This window comes from Leucopleurus acutus, assembly GCF_964270905.1.
Source record: "Leucopleurus acutus genome assembly, chromosome: 5".
In the NCBI taxonomy this organism is placed as follows: Eukaryota; Metazoa; Chordata; class Mammalia; order Artiodactyla; family Delphinidae; genus Leucopleurus; species Leucopleurus acutus.
In genome coordinates this window covers 60215169-60236549 of record NC_139147.1, presented here as the reverse complement: position 1 = coordinate 60236549, position 21381 = coordinate 60215169, and the positions used below count along the sequence as shown (strand labels likewise).

The following is a 21381-nucleotide window of genomic DNA, read 5'->3' as shown; positions in this document are numbered from 1 at the left end:
TTTTAAGCATCAGTGATATGCCAGGTGCTGTATCATAGACTGAAAATACAGTGGAGTAAGAATAGTTACAATAGGGTAACAAATGTGCTCTCATAGGGCAGTGCAGAGTGATTTAGAAGAGGCATCTAACCTTGACTTGGGCAGGACAAGAGTGACTTAGAGGAGGCTAAGCTGAAACCTGAAAGATGAGGAGGCATTAGAGTATACAGTAGAACTTTCTTACAGATGCTTTAAATCTCCTAGGGTTCATGAAGGTGTTCTAGAATGTTCATGAGGCAATAATAGTATCTGTTCTGATTTTTAAAAACAGGTGTTTACATATTTTCCCTTTTAAACAACAACAAGAGCCTCCAAATGTATGAGCAATAATTAGTGGAAATCAAATGAGTTTGTTCATGATTCAGCTGCCTTGTGAATTTATCACTCAGCTGGATAATCCTAGCCACCATAGGAAACTGATGATTCTACAGTTTTAAACTTTATTTTTAGGCATATATTGTTTAATTTATGCCGAAGGCAGCAGGCGTTAGGAACAGTGATATCAAACTAATAAGTGAACCAAGAGCCTAAGTGATAATTCTATAAATTCACTTAAGTATGCTTTTCACCAGATCCACAAATTTCCATTCATCTGATTAATATTTTTATAACAAATCAAGATGATTCTACTTTTTAAAAAGTCAGTGTTTACAACAGCCAAGATATGGAAGCAACCTAAATGCCCATCAATAGATGAATAGGTAGAGAAGACGTGGTATACAAATATAATGGAATATTTCCCAGTTGTAAAAAACGAACGAAATCTTGCCATTTTCAACAACATGGACCTAGAGGGTATTATGCTTAGTGAAATAAGTCAGACAGAAAAGGACAAATACTGCATGAGTTCACTTAAATGTGTAATCTAAAAAACAAAACAGGACTTCCCTGGTGGCCCAGTGGTTAAGACTCCACACTTCCACTGCAAGGGGGCACAGGCTCCATCCCTGGTCGGGGAACTAAGATCCCGAATGCTGCACTGCGCAGCCAAAAGAAAAACAAAACAAATGAAGAAACAAAACACAAACAGAGTCATGGATACAGAGAACAAACAGGTGGTTGCCAGAGGGGAAAGAGGTGGGGGAAGGAAAGAAATGCGAGATGAAGAGGTACAAACTTCCAGTTGCAAAATGAATGAGTCACAGGCATGAATGTACACTGCAGGGAATACAGTCAGTAAGTATAAAACTGGAAGGGAAAAAAAGTCAATGTTAAGAGGAGAAAAACATGATGATGGTCACAAGTAATTTAGCTTTTTGTACACCACTGTATGATATTCAGAGAAGTGGTTACAAATACATTCAAAAACCAACTCTTAACACATCTTTCATGATAAAATAAGAAAATTATGAAAACACCAGTTTTTAAAGTATAAAATGTAGGAATTCCAGGCACTTTTGTCCATTTTTGATGCTTCAACATGTTAAATTTTAATCTCGGCTTCAACTCAGAACTTTATATTTGCTGTGCCCTGCCTAGAATGTCTTTTCCTCACTCTCATGAAATAGTCCCTCTCTTCCCATTGTCATCCTCGATGCTCTTACCCTGCTTTTCTTCACAGAACTTTTAACTACCTGAAAGAATATTTTTTCTTTTTAATTTACTTGTTTACTGTGGTTAGTATAAGCATCTGTATCACTCCCTAGAATACTTAGTTTCATGAGGGTATAGAAAACAGTGCCTGGGCAAAGAAAAAAGCACTCAGTGAATAGTTACTGAATTACTTCATACCCCCTAATACCATCTCCATTTTACAAATGTGGAAACTAAAGAATGGAGATGTAAGTAACTTTGCCCAAGATCACAAAACCAGCAAACAGTAAAGGTGGGATTATGAACCGAGGCAGTCTGACATCAAAGCCTATGCTCTTTAAGCACTGCACTCTGCCTCCTCAATTAACTAGGCTGATTTCTGTTGTATACATCTAAACAATCCTATGTGGTACAGAGGACAATAGTCTCTACCTCAAGACTATATGTTTTATTTTATTAGACACAGAGCTGCAACATTCAGATTCCACTTCAAGGAAGTGGATAGCCAACAGCTGTCAGCCCTTCAGGGATGCAGAGAGCTGCCTTGCCCACATTCACACCCTTCACAGAGCAACCTGCACCAGGTGACTGAGCAAAGTGGAGGTATAAAGAAAGGCCCAGCCCTATCAGCCCAATGCGGAGGTCACAAGCAATAAATGCTCACTCCAGATCACCCCACCTGGTCAGCTGAGGCTTTGTCGGGCTTGCATTACATTTGCACTTCTTCCCCAGACCAACTCTGTTTCCGTCCCCTTCCTTTCACATGTGTTGATCCTTAAGAAAATCTTATACACCAGACTCCTTTTAGACATCTGATTCCAGGGAACCTAAAATACTTACAATGAACAAACTGAATAATTACTTCCTGAATAACTGAAACTTAGACTCACACTTGAAGCACTACAATTTTTGGCCTGTTTTCTGTCTTAGTAATCTTGTAACTGGTTACTTTGGGAAAAGGAAAAAACAATACAAAAGTGGGTTTAGAAAGCACAGCCCAATAGGCAACTCTCCAGCTAAGGTTCCCATGCAACGAAAGCCTTCGTTTCTGAAAGGAACTTGCTCCTCCTCCTTCAACATAAACCTTAGATACAGCCCATCACCAGCAGTCGCAGGAAAAGAAGTCTAAAGTACTACTTTCTGATATTGGAAAATATGTTTTCCTGGTCCATAAGTTTCAGGCTCCAACCTCTTAACAGTTAAACACTGAGAAACTTCCAAGGATCAGTCCAAGGTACGAGGCTTTCTTGAACATTAAAATTTGCAATTCCCACAGCACTGACATAAGGATACACACACACACACACACATATAGATAATATACTTCTAAAGCTTTTTCATCAAAGCACCCCAATTGCAGAAGAACAAGTAAGCACTAAAGTAATAAATACCTCCCCACCACTTCCCCAGAATCTTGACAGACAACAGGATGTTACAGCAGTCTACTGTAAGCAGCCAAGTTTCTTTGTCTGCTCTTGTATACCCTCTTAATCCAAACAAGTTTTGCCCTCTACATCATCATACACAATGTGTGTTTTACAGGAAAAATATGGAAGTGTTTCCTCCCCACAAATAAAATAAAAATGATAAATTAGGTAGACATATTATATTGACAACTACTGAACAGGGCAAAGCATATAGCAGTTTGATAGACATGGTCATACAACATACTAATTTGTATCCATTAACCACCCTTCATTGTTATCTATGAAAAGAGTGAAAATAAAAATACCCCACTAAAATCTTCTGCTTCACTACTGAATCCTTATGTATCTATGTGAAAAAGTATAGGCTTTTTTTTTTTTTTGGCTGCGCGAGCGGCTTACGGGATCTCAGTTCCCCAACCAGGGACTCAACCCATGCCCTTGGCAGTGAAATCGTGAAGTTCTAGCCACTGGACTGCCAAGGAATTCCCACCGTAGGCTTTTAAAAATGTTAAGACAACAACCTCCCAAAACAGTTTAACTTGCTATAAGCAAATGATACTGCAAGTCAGATTATACTGAAAGTTAATTTCATGCCAAATCTCCATAAGATCCAAACTATCATGATATGATTTAATCCTACATGAAGTTTTATGTGCTATGTAATAACTCCTTTCTAATACGATATGCAGCTATTATTGTTGCTTTCAATCGTTTAAAAAATAAAAGCATGATATTTACTTTAAAAACAGTTGCTTCCGATAAAACAATGTGTTATATGTACCTGCGCTCATAGAGAAATCAACTCGATTATATTTTTTAAATTGGCTTTAGTTGTTGGACTCCTCTTTTAAGGATAAAAAGTAAATGCAATTAAAACCAAGCTTCTGGGGACTTCCCTGGTGGCGCAGTGGTTAAGAATCCACCTGCCAATGCAGGGGACACGGGTTCGATCCCTGGTCTAGGAAGATCCCACATGCCACGGAGCAACTAAGCCTGTGCGCCACAACTACTGAGGCTGTGCTCTAAAGCCTGCGAGCCACAACTACTGAAACCCACGCACCGCAACTATTGAAGCCCGCACTCCACAACAAGAAGCCACCGCAATGCGAAGCATGCAAACCGCAAAGATGAATAGCCCCCACTCACTGCAACTAGAGAAAAGCCCACACACAGCAATGAAGACCCAGTGCAGCCAAAAAAACCCCAAAAAACAAAAAAAATCCAAAATTCTAATAGTCACAAACTGTAACCACCCCCCATATTTGTGAAAGATTAAAAAAAAAACCCCAAAACAAAAAACCCTGCTGTAGAAGGGGAAAAATCCAGATAGCACAGGCAACCATCGGATCTAATGAGTCACCAGTCTCTCCTCCAAACACTGCAGAACACTGCAGTGGCAAATCACAACACCAGAGGCCCACTTTTGTTCCTTCTGTTTTTTTTTTTATTTTTATTTTTTTAATTTAATTTTATTTTTTTTAAACATCTTTATTGGGGTATAATTGCTTTACAATGGTGTGCTAGTTTCTGCCCCATAACAAAGTGAATCAGTCATACATAAACATATGTTCCCATATGTCTTCCCTCCTACGTCTCCCTTGTTCCTTCTGTTTTACAAGATCCCTTACAAATTGCTATTGGTTAATGCACTATACCTAGTAATTTCATTACCCAGAGAAATGCTTTCACTACCAGTCTTGGATGATACAATTGCTGGAGGCAAGGGTAAGGTGTTATGTAAAAGCTAAATACCAAGGTTCTAAGACAAGATTTATTTACATACAAAATCCTTAATTGATACCGGGGCACTTCATTGATACTTACATAACACTTGGAAATGTACATCCTATCCAACTGACTGAAGACTATCTTTGGAAATAATAGATTTTTTTTTTTAAGATGAAGAAGAATCTAGTTGATTAAAAGCAAATACTTATTTTCATACACAGTTTACCTTCTTGGGGAAAGGCATCAAGAATCTAATATTTTTATGCTTGCTATAAATTATAACGAAAGTTATAGAATTGGTAGAATTCCAGCTAATAGCACTACCTTATATTCACAGAGTATATAGTACACAATCATTTTGTGAAGTACTTTTCTATTCATTTTATTTAACCTACCTCCCTAGCAACACCATTAGAAAGGCTTATGTGTGGGCTTCCCTGGTGGCGCAGTGGTTAGAGTCCACCTGCCGATGCAGGGGACACGGGTTCGTGCCCCGGTCCGGGAAGATCCCATATGCCGCGGAGTGGCTGGGCCCGTGAGCCATGGCCGCTGAGGTTGCGCATCCGGAGCCTGTGCTCCGCAGCGGGAGAGGCCACAACAGTGAGAGGCCCGCGTACCGCAAAAAAAAAAAAAAAAAGAAAGGCTTACGTGGCAGACTACTGACTAGCATAACTAGTTCCCCCTTTTTATCTTGTTAGCAAAACCCTAAATTGGCTGAAATTTTGGTAGACACATCAAGGTAATTCCAGGTCCCCTGTCAATGACTGGTTTGGAAATGAGCATGTTATGATGTTCTGACCAATAAGAGGTAAGGCAAAGTCTACTGGGGAGCTTCTGGGAATGATTTCTTTGCTCTTTTAAAATATACAGGCCATGAAAAACACTTTTTCCCTTGGGATCTGGTCATCTGCGTGGGACATGCAGCCATCTTGGGACCTTGAAAGAAGCAAATCTAAGTAGCCAGGCCACCTTGCTAAGGACAGCAAAACTGAAAGACAGAAAGCATCTGGGTCCCTGTTGCCTTTATAACAAAACAGAAAGGAGAGGATTTCAAGAATAAATATGTTTATATGGTATACATATTTCATAGTGTTATTTTTTTTAAAGGATAGGCCAAAAGGTTAAGAATAAAGGCATCTATAAGGTCGTTACTTAAATAGTTAACAAAAAATTACTTGAGATGGACTACAAGGAAATATGCAGACAAAAGTGGGAATCAGAGTAGAGAAGTATAGAAAGATCACAGATGGCAAACTGGACTAACAGAATCAGAAAAAATTTATTCCTACAATAAAATTTTTTGAGGGCACACACAGATAACACCCTTTCACTTATTAAAGTACAACTAATCCTGTAAAAGAAACAGTAAAGATAAAAGGTAGGGTGGACAATTAAGTTGGGAATAGAATTCAAATCTTATTGGCTACATATTCTTATGCTTTGATGACAAGCTTATCCATAAGCAATTTTGATAGCATTTCTAGAAATAAACAATCACAGATTCCTTTCACTTCAAAATTTTATAAATAAAAGTGGGTTATACTGAGGTGATAATCCAAAGTATCAACCAGAATAACAAAATACTGTATTTAGTGTATAAGTTCTATGGTTTGAAATTTATAGGCTAGAAGCCTATGAACAATGGTAGAACTGTCATATGAACAGACTCAAGTATCCCTGCCTTCAAGGGGCATAAATTTATCATTTTCTTAACTCTCTTCCCTCCACATAGCATGGAGCCTTGCACAGCAGTAACTCAATAAAATGTTCTGATATTAAAAACAGATAAACTACTACTTGTTAAACACATATCACATTCCAGGCATTATGTTAAAAAATAAACACATCTCATTTAACCTTTAACAACAGTCCTAGGAGGCAGGTATTGTTTGATTACAAAACAGATTTTGAGACTTTAAGCAACCCGCTCAAGATTAGAGCTATGGAGTGGAGAAGTCCGAATTTAGTCTGATTTTAACATCTAAGCATTTATAATAATAACAAATAATTCAAAAGACCTTATTCAGCCAGTAGCTTTAACCTCTATTATCTTAAAAAAAAAAAAAAAAGCCCAGGATGCCTCTTTTCCATTATTAACTGACTCTATGTTAGAATGGCAAAGAATAATATGCAGGCAAAAGGGAGAAGATGAAGAAGAGATGATATAACAGATCATTCACAAACTAAAGAGCAAGTAGTATAACAACCAAGAACTGACTGTTTCTAGAATATCCATCTCCTAAAGAAGATGTTTAAAGAACAACACACAATGCTGTGTTTTATTAACGCCTAGCTTTATAACACAAACGTAAATAACTGATAATAATAGTAAAAATAAATTTAACTGTAAAGTAAATGGGCATATTTGGAACTAATAAGAATATTAATGAAAACAGACCCAATATAATTTTGCTACAGAGAATAGTAGTAGAAAATTTCTGGTTAATAGTCTGTCATAAATTTGGAATAATAAATTTACCTGAAACAGTATCTGAGAAATTCTTCTTATTTTTCTTATCTCTAAGACAAAACTTATTAAAGAGTTAAAAGTTATAGTGAAGCTAACATTAATATCCCATAAGACTTCTATGTGAATTTTTAGAAGATTTCTTGCTTTCAGATTACAAAGAAAAAAACGAGTCACTGATTTTATATTTTAACTTACCAAGAATGTAAACAGCCAAAAAGATAGCTAAATGATACAAACAGTAAAGAAAATAAGCATTTGTTACATACTTCTGCTTAAAATTTATTTTCAGAAGCAATATGCTTATAATTTTTAAAATACCCAAAGAAAAGTCTCACAACTTGAATACTGTTGACTTTGATGTTATTTCCTCACAATTTTTTATATAATTGTAATCAATACTATAATACTTGACATATTTTTAATAAGTATCATCTTAAACAGTACAATATTCCGTTAAATGGATACCATAGTTTATGTAATAATTCTCTTTAAACTACAGTACCCCACTTTTTGTTATTTATATATAAATAAATAAATAAATATATATATATATATATATATTTTTTTTTTTTTTTTCAGTACGCGGGCCTCTCACTGCTGTGGCCTCTCCCGTTGCAGAGCACAGGCTCCGGACGCGCAGGCTCAGCGGCCATGGCTCACGGGCCCAGCCGCTCCGCGGCATGTGGGATCTTCCGGCAGGCGGACTCTCAACCACTGCGCCACCAGGGAAGCCCTTAGTGGTTATTTTGTTTGATGTTATAAATGCTAGAACACCAAATAATTATACAAAGAATAGATAAAATCTTATCTCCATTATTCTGCCTGGTATTATTTAAAATTTTACAAACAAATATTAGCTCAAAAAGGCTATACAGGGACTTCCCTGGTGGTGTGGTGGTTAAGAATCTGCCTGCCAGTGCAGGGGACATGGGTTTGAGCCCTGGTCCAGGAAGATCCCACATGCCGCAGAGCAACTGAGCCTGTGCACCACAACTACTAAGCCTGCTCTCTAGAGCCTGAGTACCGCAACTGCTGAGCCCACGAGCCACAACTACTGAAGCCTACATGCCTAGAGCCTGTGCACCGCAACAAGAGAAGACACCACAATGAGAAGCCTGCACACTGCAACGAAGGGTAGCCCCCACTCGCCGCAACCAGAGAAAGCCCACGTGCAGCAACGAAGACCCAACGCAGCCAAAAATATAAAAAATAATTTATTTTTTAAAAAAAGGCTATAGAACCACACACAGAAATGGACAACTGACTAAAACGGACAATTTTACACAATTAAAATGATGGGCAAGAGATCTTAAGATATACTGCACAAAGAAGACCCATGAATGGCAAATAGATACATGAAAATATGCTTAATATTAGGAAAATGCAAAGGAAAACCACAATGAAATGCCACTCCATACCTAGCAGGGCTAAAATTTTAAAAGACTGACCACAGGAAGTGTTGGTAAGGATGTAGAACTAGAACTCTCACGTACTGCTGGTAGGAATGTAAAATGTACAACCATTAAAAAAACAATCTGGCAGTTTCTTAGAAAGTTAAGCATACACCTATCATATGACCCAGTCATTCTACTCCTTGGTATTTACCCATGAGAAATGAAAGCTTATGTCCAAACAAAGAATTTTACATGGATGTTCATAGTAGCTTTATTCATAACAGCCAAAAAGCAGAAACAACCCAAATATCTATCAACAAGTGAAGGGATAGACAAATTGTGGCATTTGTGGTATACAGTGAATACTCAGCAATAAAAAGAAATGCATCATTGAAACATGTAAAAGAGGTAGACCCCCCCCCACCGCCCTGGGCAAAGGGTTCCATTTATATAAAACACTAGAAAATACAAACTAACCTATAGTGATAGAAAAGAGATCAGTGGTTCCTTGGGGATGGGCAGTGGGGAGGTATAGAAGGAAGGGATTACAAAGAGGCACGAGGAAATTTCTTTTGAGGGTGATGGATATGTTCACTATATTGACTGTAGTGATGGTTTCATGGGTGTATACATATATCAAAATGTCAAACAGTACACTTGAAATATGTTTGCAATTATGTCAATTATACCTCAATAAAACTTTTTTTAAAAAGCACCAAGTATTGACAATATGACTCCTGTAAGGGCATAATGCTTACACAGAATACATCATATTCACTTTTGTTTTTACTTGTCAACTAACAGTTACAGAAGACTACATGATGCTATGTATGCCTATGATGCTAATAAGAGAACCTTAACCCTAGGAACAGCTGAAAACCACCACACAGGCTTTTGTCTGTTTAGAATGAACTAATGTGGCTCTTGATAAGGCTGTGGGCACCCACTTGTCCAGTCAAGTTCGGCAAATCCTGAGAATTTCCAGTCCCTTAACAGCTCAGGAGTATATTTCAGAAATGCCTCTAAAGTACTTACTCATCTTTGTTTCAGAACAGGGCTTAATGGCAATATCTTGTGTGAGGATTTAGGAATATTATCTTGAACTGTCGAGCCATGAGGCATGAGGCATAGAAGGGTTTGACCTCCAAGATTCAGGCTCAGCTCTAATATTTTAGATATCAAAGTTGCTACGGTGCAATGATTCATTTGGAGGGTGAAGGTAGAGGGAGTTATTGTCTGTTGTTTTATTCTTCTCTGAGGTAGAAATAGTGTACAATAAAGAATTAATAGTCTTTATCATTGCCTATTTTTAGGTACTTCCCCCACCCTCCTTATCCAACAGCATCTTTGGGTGAGGATGAGATCATATTTAAAATACGCACACACCACTGAACAATAGCAGGTACTATAAATCTACATTCAAGCACTGCAGGTGTACCAAGTTGGGACCCGAGCATTCTGTACTTTAAGTGTCTGCTTTGGATCACATTGAAGAGTTTGGGTGTCACTTGGCCTATTCTTTGGATTAATAAGAGATACTTTTCTTTCTTGAAACAAATGAAATAGAAGACACTGAACAGAAGTATGTTATATTCAAAATAATTTGTGGATATTGTAACTCATGTTAATAAAGTCCCTCACTGTCTGATTCTGCATTACCTAAGACTAGTACTTACAGAGTGACAACCCATTTTTCACAAGATACAGTTATTCTCACATTTAGCTAGCTATCACACTCTATGTGTTCGTATTAATTGGCAATCTGATTCCCTATGTATTATTTGAGAGCTCTAACATAATTGTTTTGGTTCATAAAATCAGCAACTTTCACAATTATTAACAACTGTAGTATTTTACTTTTAATAACTTACATTCAAACTTCAATTGATAGAATTTCAATGTATGAGTCACATAAACAGCACTTCAAGTTATATCTAGAATGTTTACCATTATTTGAAAGTAACAAAAAGTCATGACATTTGTCAGACCTTGATCTCATACTGACACTGTTAGATACTGATTAGATATGGGGTAACCTATGCTATCACATGATGGTAGGTCACACGTAATTCAGGAATGCTAGAAATTTTAAAGGCATTCAGCTATTCAGCTTCCCTAAGACTCAAGCTAAATGGGCAGATTTTGGCAAAATACTGACGACAAGCCTGACCTTCAGTGCATCCCTATATTGGACAATAATTTGGCAATACCCACCAAAATTCAAAATCCTTTGACCCACCTCTTCCATTTTTAGGAATTTACTTTATGTGTACAAAATGTGCTATTAACAAAATAATCTATTACAGCACTGTTTCTTACAGCAAAAGACTGGAATGTCCATTAATATGGAGACGACGTCTTGAGAGCTGTGGTGTTAAGATAGTAATCTCTGGAAAAAGACTCTCTGGGTTCAACTCCAGAGTCCTATTACTTATGAACTGTGTGACATTGGTGGGCATTTAACCACTCAAAGCCTAAACTGCCTCATCTGTTAAATAGGGATAAAACTAACACCTATCTTATAAGGCTGTTGCGAGCCTTGCATGACTTAATTCAAGAAAAGTGCCTGATACAGGAGTAAACTCTCAAAAAATTGTTGTGTAGGATGATGATGGTACATTAGTACAACTGAATACTAGACTATTATTTAAAAGAATGTGGCATCTTTAACTGTATCAATGTGGAAAAATCTCCAAGGTAACACTGTTAAATGAAAAATGTAAGGCCTGGGAATAACATGACAAGATGCTACCTTTGTGAACAAATACATGAGAAAAAAGAGTAAGGATGGAGAGACGGGGAGAAAACGCACACATGTATGAATATAAAAATTTTACTGTATTTGTACATGTATTATCCATTCAACTTAGTTAAAAATATTGAATGATTTGATGAGTGCTAAACCAATTAAGCCAAGTGATAAAATTACTATATATAACTAATTAACTGAGCAAAGAGCATAGTAACTAAATAATAATGGCAAATATGTACATGGCTCTTATTATGTAACAGTCGTTGTTCTAATCACTTTTCTTATATTATTCATTTAATCCTCACAACACTTAATGAAATAAATATACTCTTAATATCCTTATTTTAAAGCTGAGAAAAATGCAAGAGAGAGACATAAAAGAAACTTCCCCAAAGTCACACTGCTAAGAAGTAACAGAGCCAGGGTTTGAGCCAGTCTGGCTCCAGTACCTACACCCCTAACCTCCTTGCTTGCTATGTTGCCTCTCAACACTACTCTAAAATTACTTTTTATTTACATATATCCCAACTCTTTTCAAAAGGAATTTGTACATTCCTCAAAAAATGAAAAACAGAACTCATATGATCCAGCAATTCCACTCCTGGGTATTTATTTAAAGGAAACAAAAACACTAACTAGAAAAGATATATGCACCCCACTAAGTTCACTGCAGTATTATTGACAATAGCCCAGATATGGAAGCAACCTAAGTGTCCATCAACAGAAAAATGGATAAAGATGATGTGGTGTGTGCATACAATGGAACATTAGCTGTAAAAAAGAATGAAATCTTTCCATTTGCAACAACAGAGATGGACCTACAGGGTATTAGTGAAATAAGTCAGAGAAAGACAAATACTGTATGATTTAGTTATATGTGGAATTTAAAAAACAAATGAACAAACAAAACAGAAACAAAGTCATAGATACAGAGAACAAACAGGTGGTTGCCAGAGGGAAGGGGATTGAGGGAGGAAAGAAACATGTGAGGGAGATTAAGAGGTACTAACTTCCAGTTGCAAAATAAATGAGTCACAGGTATGAAATGTATAGTGTGGGGAATATAGTCAATAAGTACGTAATATCTTTGTATGGTGACATGTCGTAACTAGACTTATTGTGATTATTTTAAAATGTATAGAAATATCGAATCACTATGTTGTATAGCAGGAACTAACATAGTATTCGCTTTAAGTCAATTATACTTTGAAAACAAAAGAGATCAGATTTGTGGTTACTAGAAATAAGGGAGCAGGGGAAGGGGTAACCAGATGAAGGTGGTCAAAAGGTACAAACTTCCAGTTATAAAGTGCTAGGGATGTACTGTATAACATGATATATAATTACATTACTGAATGTTAAATATGAAAGTTATCAAGAGAGTAAATCATAAGAGTCTTCATCACAAGAAAAAAAATTTGTTTAACTTTCCTTAATTTTGCATCTATATGAGAGGATGGATGTTTACCAAAATTACTGTGGTCATCATTTCATGATGTATGTAAGTCAAGTCATTATGCTGTACACCTTAAACTTATACAGTGCTGTATGTCAATTATATCTCAATAAAACTGGAGGGGAAAAATGTGTACAGTTTACAATAAAGAACATATACATAATTAAGTTAGTAAAACTTTTAAGGAAAAGGGGAAACAAAAAATATCAACATGAGAAACAAATACAAATGCTTTAAACATATAACAAATCTCACTCTAAAGCAGGGGTCCCTAACTCCTTGGAACCCGGCTGCACAGCAGGTGAGTGGCAGGCAAGTGAGCAAAGCTTCGTCTGTCACTCCCCATTACCGCCTGAACCCTCCCCCCACCACTGCACCACCACCACCACCCCACCGCCGCCACCCACCCCGTCTTCAGAAAAACGGTCTTCCATGAAACCGGTGCCAGATGGCAAAAAGGTTGGGGACCGCTGCTCTAAAGCATCTGTTATTTTCTATTACGGCTTTGAATGATATATTAATTTCAGATTCTTAAAAGGACTGAAATCAAGTATTAAGTAACTTAATTTTGCTTCTTTATAGGCATTCTTATTTGAAGCTTTCTAAGGAGAGTTAACATTGTATTTAGTTTTTTTATTCACCAAAAACCCAAATGTGGACTTTCCCTTATGCTGACCGTCAAACAATTACGTCAGGTAACAGACTCCATAATTGTGCAATATGCTCTATTATCTCCAAGGCAGAAAACATTTCTGGAGGACTTAATAGCCATACCAAAAATAAAATTTGTAACCCTATCTGGTAATGCCTATCACTTTTCTGTACATTTTTAATGACAACTTCTTATTGGATGCCCATGGGTTATCACATACACAAAAAAATTAAGGACAGTTTATGGAATTAGCAGGGTAATTTATACACTTTCCCCTCAGATACCTAATTAAGACAAAAAATATTTCAGACAATTGCCATTTCTGGCCATTTCAAATGGAATTCTTCCTTTTGTTAATTCCTTCTTTGCCCTAACAGATCTTTTACTTTTAATTAATTAACTTATTAATTAATTAATTTCTGGCTGTGTTGGGTCTTCATTGCTGTGCGCGGGCTTTCTCTAGTTGCGGCGAGCAGGGGGCTTCTCTTCCTCGCGGTGCACGGGCTTCTGCTGCAGAGTACAGGCTCTAGGCGTGTGGGCTCAGTAGTGGTGGCTTGCTGGCTCCAGAGCGCAGGCTCAGTAGTTTGGCACACGGGCTTAGTTGCTTCGTGGCATGTGGGATCTTCCCGGACCAGGGCTTGAACCCGTGTCCCCTGCATTGGCAGGTGGATTCTTAACCACTGTGCCACCAGGCAAGTCGCTTCTTTTTAAAAAAGGTAGTTTTTTCTAAACACAGAAACACTACATGTTCATTGTAAAAATAAAAACACATAATACAGAAAAGGGTAAGAAAATAAAAACCACCCAAAATGCCCATCCATGTACTCAGGTAGCCACTAAACATACACTTTGGTGACTATCCTTTCCGCAATTCAACTTGTACAGATATGCACAAACATGTAGTTTTATGCATGTGTTATTGTGAATACCCTGCCCGTTTTCCTTTGTCTTTCTGTTTTCTTTTGCTTACTTCCTCCTTCCAGTGTTGACAATCATATAGGCATATACAAAACTCATGGTGTTTTTCAGCTGTTTAACAAAAATGGGATCTCGTTACATATTTTTCTCTAAACTTTGCCTTTCTCACTTAAGATACATGATGGATCTTTTTAGGATGTATTTGGAAATCCTTTCGATTCACCAGTATGGATTTAACTTCAATTTTTTTTAACTCCTACTTTTAATGGATTTTAAAAACATAAAATCTATAAGTTATACACCAATACCCCTACTGACTGGCATTCCCTTTGTTCCCAGGTTTTTGCTACTTCAAACACTGCTTCAATCGACATTCATGTGAACACTTGCTACTTGCTGGTGTTTTTATTCTAAGGAAAAGAGTCCATACGGTGGGATTGTTGGATGGAAGAATATGTATTTTTAATATTAACAGATATTGCCTGATTGTTTACTAAAAAAACTGTAACAATTTACATCTCCACTAGCATTTTATGAGAAAATCCTTTACCACTAGCGGTAGGTTTACCACTTAATTTCTGCTAATCAGAAAAAAAATTTTTCATTGTTAGTATATTGATCACTAGTGAAGTTATGCATCTTTTCATAAGTTTGTTGAATGTCTGGATTTCTCTTCTTGAAGTTCTGGTCATATGCTTTACCCATGTTTCTATTATGTGGACTTTTTCTTAATATGTAAAAGTTCTGACAAATGTTAACTCTATCTGTTATACATATTTCAATTTGTTTTCAATCTGGCTTTTGTCCTCTATTTTTGCCACTGAAAAATTCTTCATTTCTATGTGTTCTCATACACCTATGTTTACTTTTATGACTTTCAGATTTCCTATCTTTGTTTAAAAGGTCATCACTACATCTAGATTGTATATATAAAAAATTTTAGGAATTAATATTTTTAATATTTTATTTTAAATATTTAAGTTTTTAATCCATCTTGAAACTAGTTTCTGCATATGCTGCAAAGTACTGGCTCAAGTTAATTTCTTCCAGACAGACAAGCTGTGTCAGTTACATTTACTATATATGTCCCCGTTTTTCCCACTGGATTGAAATATCACTTCACCATGTATTAAATTATTTTATATGCTGGGATTTACTTCTGCTTTTTAAAATTCTGCTGAGCTTACAGAGGCCTAAAAACATACCTGCACCTATAAACTTAAATAACGTATTCAGTTATCTGGATAAGTCAAAACATTTTCACTTAGGATATCCAAGTAATTAAGAAGAAATCATCATTTAAATGCCTAATTCTCCATACCAAATTAAAAAATTGTTGCCCAAAGCAATAAACAGTGATTGTAGGAACTCAAATAGAAATTTTAAAACTTTCTTAAATCTCCTAATCTAAGATGACTTATTTTGATGCATTTCTGTCCATCTTTTTCAATATGTATATACAATCATTACTACACATACAGTTTCTGTATCATGCCCTTTCTTCAATTTTATAAGTGTTTTCTAATTTAGTCTTCTCTATTTTATTGTTAAATAAACACTTAAAAGAATTAAACTAAGAAATAACTAAAACAAAACAAAGTCTGGTTGTTTTTCATTGCTCAAGCACATGTGCAGCTCTTCTGCATTATATCATGCATTACCCATTTTACTTTCAATGAAATAAGCTTAACTATTTTTCAGAAAAGAAATAAAACATGGCATGCTATTGATATAATTTTTAAAAAGGTTTGTCAACGAAAGAACAATGGTTTCTACAGATATCATTAAGATTCAGAAAAACTGAAAATTTTATTGTAGTAGCTAGTCATAATATTGACACCAAAAAAATAGCAACAAAAAAAACACAGGTTAAATCTCAAAATCTCTATGAAATACCACCAATTTTGAAGGCTAAGTGCAGTTGTGAAATTTATTAAACAGAGCTAACTGCGAACAAATATAAAGGGGCGTTTCAAAAAAATTAATCATTAAATAATTTTATTCACAGTAGTAACTAATTCTAAAGATGACTTTAATAGTTACAGGTAAAAATAAAGATTTATTACTATGAAAATATACATCTATTTCAGCTATCTTTATAAACACACACACAATGTATATGTATTTACTATACATATAATATGTATATACTATATATATATAAAATAATACACTTATATAAACCGAAGTCACTTTCAGTTCACAACAGGAAACAAAGAAAATAGTAAAATTTTAAAGTCTCTACAGAAAAATTAAATGGAAAATATGGTTATTGATCATAATTTATTTCACTATAATAGAAAACTTGACATTAAAGACATTAAAGAGAATATTCAATAATCTCTTAATAAAATCTTTCCTTAGAACAAATGAGTTATTTTTTTCAGGACTAAGGTACAACATAAACTCATGATAGCTACACTTCAATTATTGTTTAATTTACTGATATTTTCCAATACAAAACCACTAAACCTTGTGAATCGTCAACCTAGGAAGGGAAAAGTTTTACTCTAGTTCACGTCTCCATTGTGTTCTCTATATTCCTATGTCTACTTCAAATGAGGATAAAAATAAGGCATAAAAACAGTTAGAATAAAAGGCAGAAATTTTAAATATAAGCTAAACTCAAAAGGTCCACCTCTATAGGATGGTATAATTTTAATATATTTCTATAATCTTGTGTAGGGATAATAATTTAGAAATACAATACTTCCTTAAATTGACTCCACATATTAATGATCATGAGCTCTGGAAAATCTTTATATAGAAAATATTAAGTCACTGCAGTTGCCAAAATAATAGACTTTATGTTGATATTTCTTAGCTCCTATTAATAAATCTATTTTAGAATCTTTGCTAGAAGTACATTTTTCTTGCTATTTTTTGGTAATAAGCCTCATTTCAAATTCTACTCTTTACTCCATACCCCAAACTTGTTGCTCAATTTTATAGGATATCTAAAAGTCTCCTTTAGAAATTCAGTATATAAAATCAAACTAGGTATCAGCAAAGTTAATTTTTTAAATGTACAAAGTATGTACTAGGCCCTCTGCATCATGATTTAATTTAATAGCATCTATGGCATAGATTTAAACACGAGGAAATTTAAGCTTAGATTAAGTAAATTGTCCAAGGTCACACAGCTTAAATAAATGGTAAGGCCAGACTTGAACCCAGGTCTATAGGATCAGGAAATACCACTTAGTTTTAAAAATACTTTCACATAGATTACCTAGGGTTTATCTCACTTGAAATCATAATACCCTTGATAGAAAGGTTCCTAAGTATCAAACCATAAGCCCCCACCCCAACTTTACTTAAAAGCATATAGCTAAAGTGGCAGTACTTAATGATGATTTTCTGACTTTTAGTCTAGTGCTATATCACGTGTAGCCTGTACAGTGCCCCTTTTTTCAATAAACACAACTCACTCCTCTTCCCTTCCCTATCATGCAAACACATATGTTGTGAAAATAAGTTGATCACTACATTAATAAAGTCCATCTGAGGTTTATATCTATTCTATTGACCATGATTTGGATGGTTACTATTAACAATTTATATCTTAAAGCTAATACCTAGTGCATAAACTCAGTAGGAGCTATGATCTGCAAGAACTTTAAAAGTAGTTTAATCTCCCTGTCCAACTGTCAAACACTCATTCAATGAACAATTTATTTAATGCCTATCAAGTACTTCTGCATCCTGGTACTAAAGACACAACAGTAGAGACACTGTCCTTGAATTCCTAGGAGCTTTACAGTTTACTAAGGAACAGCCCAGCAAACAGTAATTAAATACAACGTGCTAGAAATGAAAATAGAATAGAAAATATTGTGTAGTAGTCTATAGAAGTTAGTGCCTAGTTCTGCCCACAGAGGAAGAAAGCATCTTGGTGGTGGCCATAATCTACAAAGGCAGTGACATATAAGAAAGACCTCAGAGTAAGCACACAAGAGGTGTCAGGGACCTGAACACAAAAACCCCCGTGTGCCATTTAATGTTGGACTACAGCACAATTCTCTAATGAATGTTAAGATTTCTACATATAGGGAATTCCCTGGTTGCCCAGTGGTTAGGACTTCGTGCTTTCACTGCCGGGGGTGGGGGGGGCCAGTTCAGTCCCTGGTCAGTGGTCTAAGAACTAAGATCCCATGAGCCACGTGGCAGGCCAAAAAAAAAAAAAAAAAGATTTCTGCATATAATACTCATAGATTGATAAAAAGCTCGTCTCAGAAATGGTTTCCACACTTCACATCACTTGTTTGTGTGTGTAAATCGAGTATAACGTCAAAGCTCTTTTTCAAATTCAATTTTAGTAGCAATTTAGTCACCAATTCCTGCTGCCAATCTTCCAGATTTCATTAGTGGTCTAAATTATTGCTTTTGCAAGTTCCCTAAAATCAGGGGAACTGTGAAGTAAAATTGCAAACTCATTCAACCTCTTTCACATTGACATTTTCTCCTCTAGTGCTCAATCCTTTTTAGCCTGTTTTCTCTATTCCATTTTGGTCTCACCCAGACAGGACTGGTTTAGACTTCAAGAACTCCTGTTATTTGGTGGAATGTTACCTGGGCAATGAAGCAACACTGCTTACATTTTTCTCTCCTCTAGTGATCAGGGAACCTCACTCTGGAGCAAACTAATGGATAAAACTATATTTATATCGGTAGCAAGCATACCGATACTTAAACATCTCAAACAAATTAGTGCTTTTGTCCAATATAAGTTATATGCACAAAATGCTAAAACTGTAAATCATAACAGTGGCCTTCATCATTACTTAGAGAAAGCAAGAAAGATCTTTAAGGTTATGTTTTCTAGTAACGAGCATCAATAAGCGAGTTTCTCTATTTTGAACTTACTATAAAACATTTTGTTAAATTGATGTTACTCTAGAATTTTAACTTCCCCCTTAACAAAATAAGACCAGTTTATTGCAGAGAATTTGGAAGATACCAGAAAAACAAAAATAAGTCATTCATACCCACCACTCAAAGATAATGATTCCATCTTCCTCATTTTTCAGTTGTCTTTTTAATGGATTCTTCAATGACATGGGTTAGAAAACTCTAAGGTTTAACTAAGAATATAATTTTTTCAGATTAAGAAAAAGTGTACTTTAAATTTAAAAAATCAGATTTGTAATTTCTGTAAGGCCTTTCAATTTAAAAGAACCAAGGGACTTTGAGTTTGCAGTATAAACAAGAGTTTAACCCCAAACAGAAAAACACTCTTCCCTAAGGCACATTGTTTGGGGTCAAAACATTGGTTACTATATTACATGTGAAATGGGAGTACACTGGGTTGGGCAAAAACCTAAACAATCTTTTCTGCACTTTCAGAAAATACTGTTCATCAAAATCTGAAGAGGTCACCTGGACTTTTACAAATGGGGAAAGCTAAGGAAGGATACAAATGCTACTTAACATAAATTTACCACTAGTCAAGGAATTGACTGGGAGTGGCAATTACGTAGGATTTTAGGGAGAAATGGCAAGAGGATGTCAAAGGCAGAAAATATGAAGTCAGCAATATCTCGACTTAACCTCCTTACCTTTAAGTTTATGGTCAAACACATTAGTTTAATTATCTTTCCAGCCCAATTAGTTTCTGAAGAATTACTTCCCTTTCACGGAGGTCACTTTTCCATAAGCCAGCCTGGGTCTCCTGCAGATCATGACACCGCAACACCATCTTTCAACGCCTCCCCATTCAATCTAGACTGTCGCATTACCAACACCTCCTGTTTTGAAGGTAGTATATATTTATTCTTTCAACTGTCCTCTCCTTTTCTGCACCATTAAGTCAGAGAAGAGAAAGGTAAACGGCCACCTTTTACCCTTCCAGATCCATTCAAAGCTTGTGGACATCTATAAAACGCCTCTCGCAGGGATGTCAGATAAAAGCTAAGAATTAACTGAAAATGCACATTCGGAAGCAAGATTTACAGTGACACCGCAGTGAAGGCCACATCGGTGACATTCTCTCCCAAGCCGGTCTCACAGGAGACGCCTCTGCCTCCGGGGTTTTTCCTATCTCCCCGCTCCCCAGCCCCGGGCTGAAGGTAAAGACTTTACAAGGCCTCTGCCAAAGAACGGGGGATTGAGACCTGGAGGCTACTGCAGACCCCGAAGAATGCCTGAACCAATCCCACTACCCGAAGCCCCAAAGACTCGAAAGGGGAACCATAATGGCGGCACTCACCCCCCAGCCCCGGGAAGGGTGGACATGTGAACTCCTAGGTTGCAGGGGCGACCACATTGGGGGAGCGGGTGTCAAGATAACTGGAGAAATGAGATCGCCGGTGCAGGATGACAGCGGGGGGAAGCCCGGGACAGCAGAGGCCACCATTCACACTCTCTCTTCTCTTCATCCTCTCACCTCTTCTCTTCTATCCCAACCAGCCGCCGGTTACCGGTCGTCACTCACCTGCCGGGGCGCGAGGTCCAGAAACTGTACCGATCACCTACCCAGAGGCTCTGTCACTGTGGGAGGGGAAGTCTTCAGCTGCAGAGGGGGGCGGGTCTAGACAGTCACGTGACCCCGGGCTCCGCCCTGTTCTCCCCAACCGGGCTTGCTGCATCTCCGGCGCCTGTATTTTTGCGGATCGTTTGAACATTAATTTTCTTGCGATTAGATTTTAGGACTGCAAGAACAAAACAAAAATGTCCGCAAAGATTATGTTGTAAACTGCAACGTAGAAGGCGTGGGTGGAACGGGCTAAAGTGCATTGCTAAGGAAGTGACGTTCACGCAGTGGTCTCGGGGCCGGAAATGGAGATAAAAGTTCCGCCCCCCTGGGGCCCGCCGGCAAAATCCCAGGCTTATGGGTTTGGGGCCATCACGTGATATCGAAACCGAAACGTGCTGGACGGAAGCCAAGTTATCCGGCCAATTGTTAAATACACCTATTTGTCTTAAAAGCACTAATTTACTTAAGTCTCCCACAGGCTTCTTTACATTTAGAGGAACCAGCTTTATAAAATCTTATTAGGAGACAGGAGCGTTT

General features: G+C 36.8%; 1 protein-coding gene across 2 annotated transcripts in view; it reads right to left on the bottom strand.

Moving 5' to 3' along the window:
- The window catches only part of ATP6V1A (ATPase H+ transporting V1 subunit A), a 55386-nt gene extending 34398 nt beyond the window's left edge, over window positions 1-20988 (bottom strand). Inside the window, exon 1 of one of the 2 annotated variants that reach the window (XM_082839980.1) lies at window positions 20803-20988. The gene's annotated coding sequence lies outside the window, so the exon portion shown is untranslated. Of the gene's footprint in view, window positions 1-2251; window positions 2337-20802 lie in introns of those variants that run through there. The other variant, XM_082839981.1, reaches the window with a different exon arrangement.
- Window positions 20989-21381: the final 393 nt, after the last annotated feature.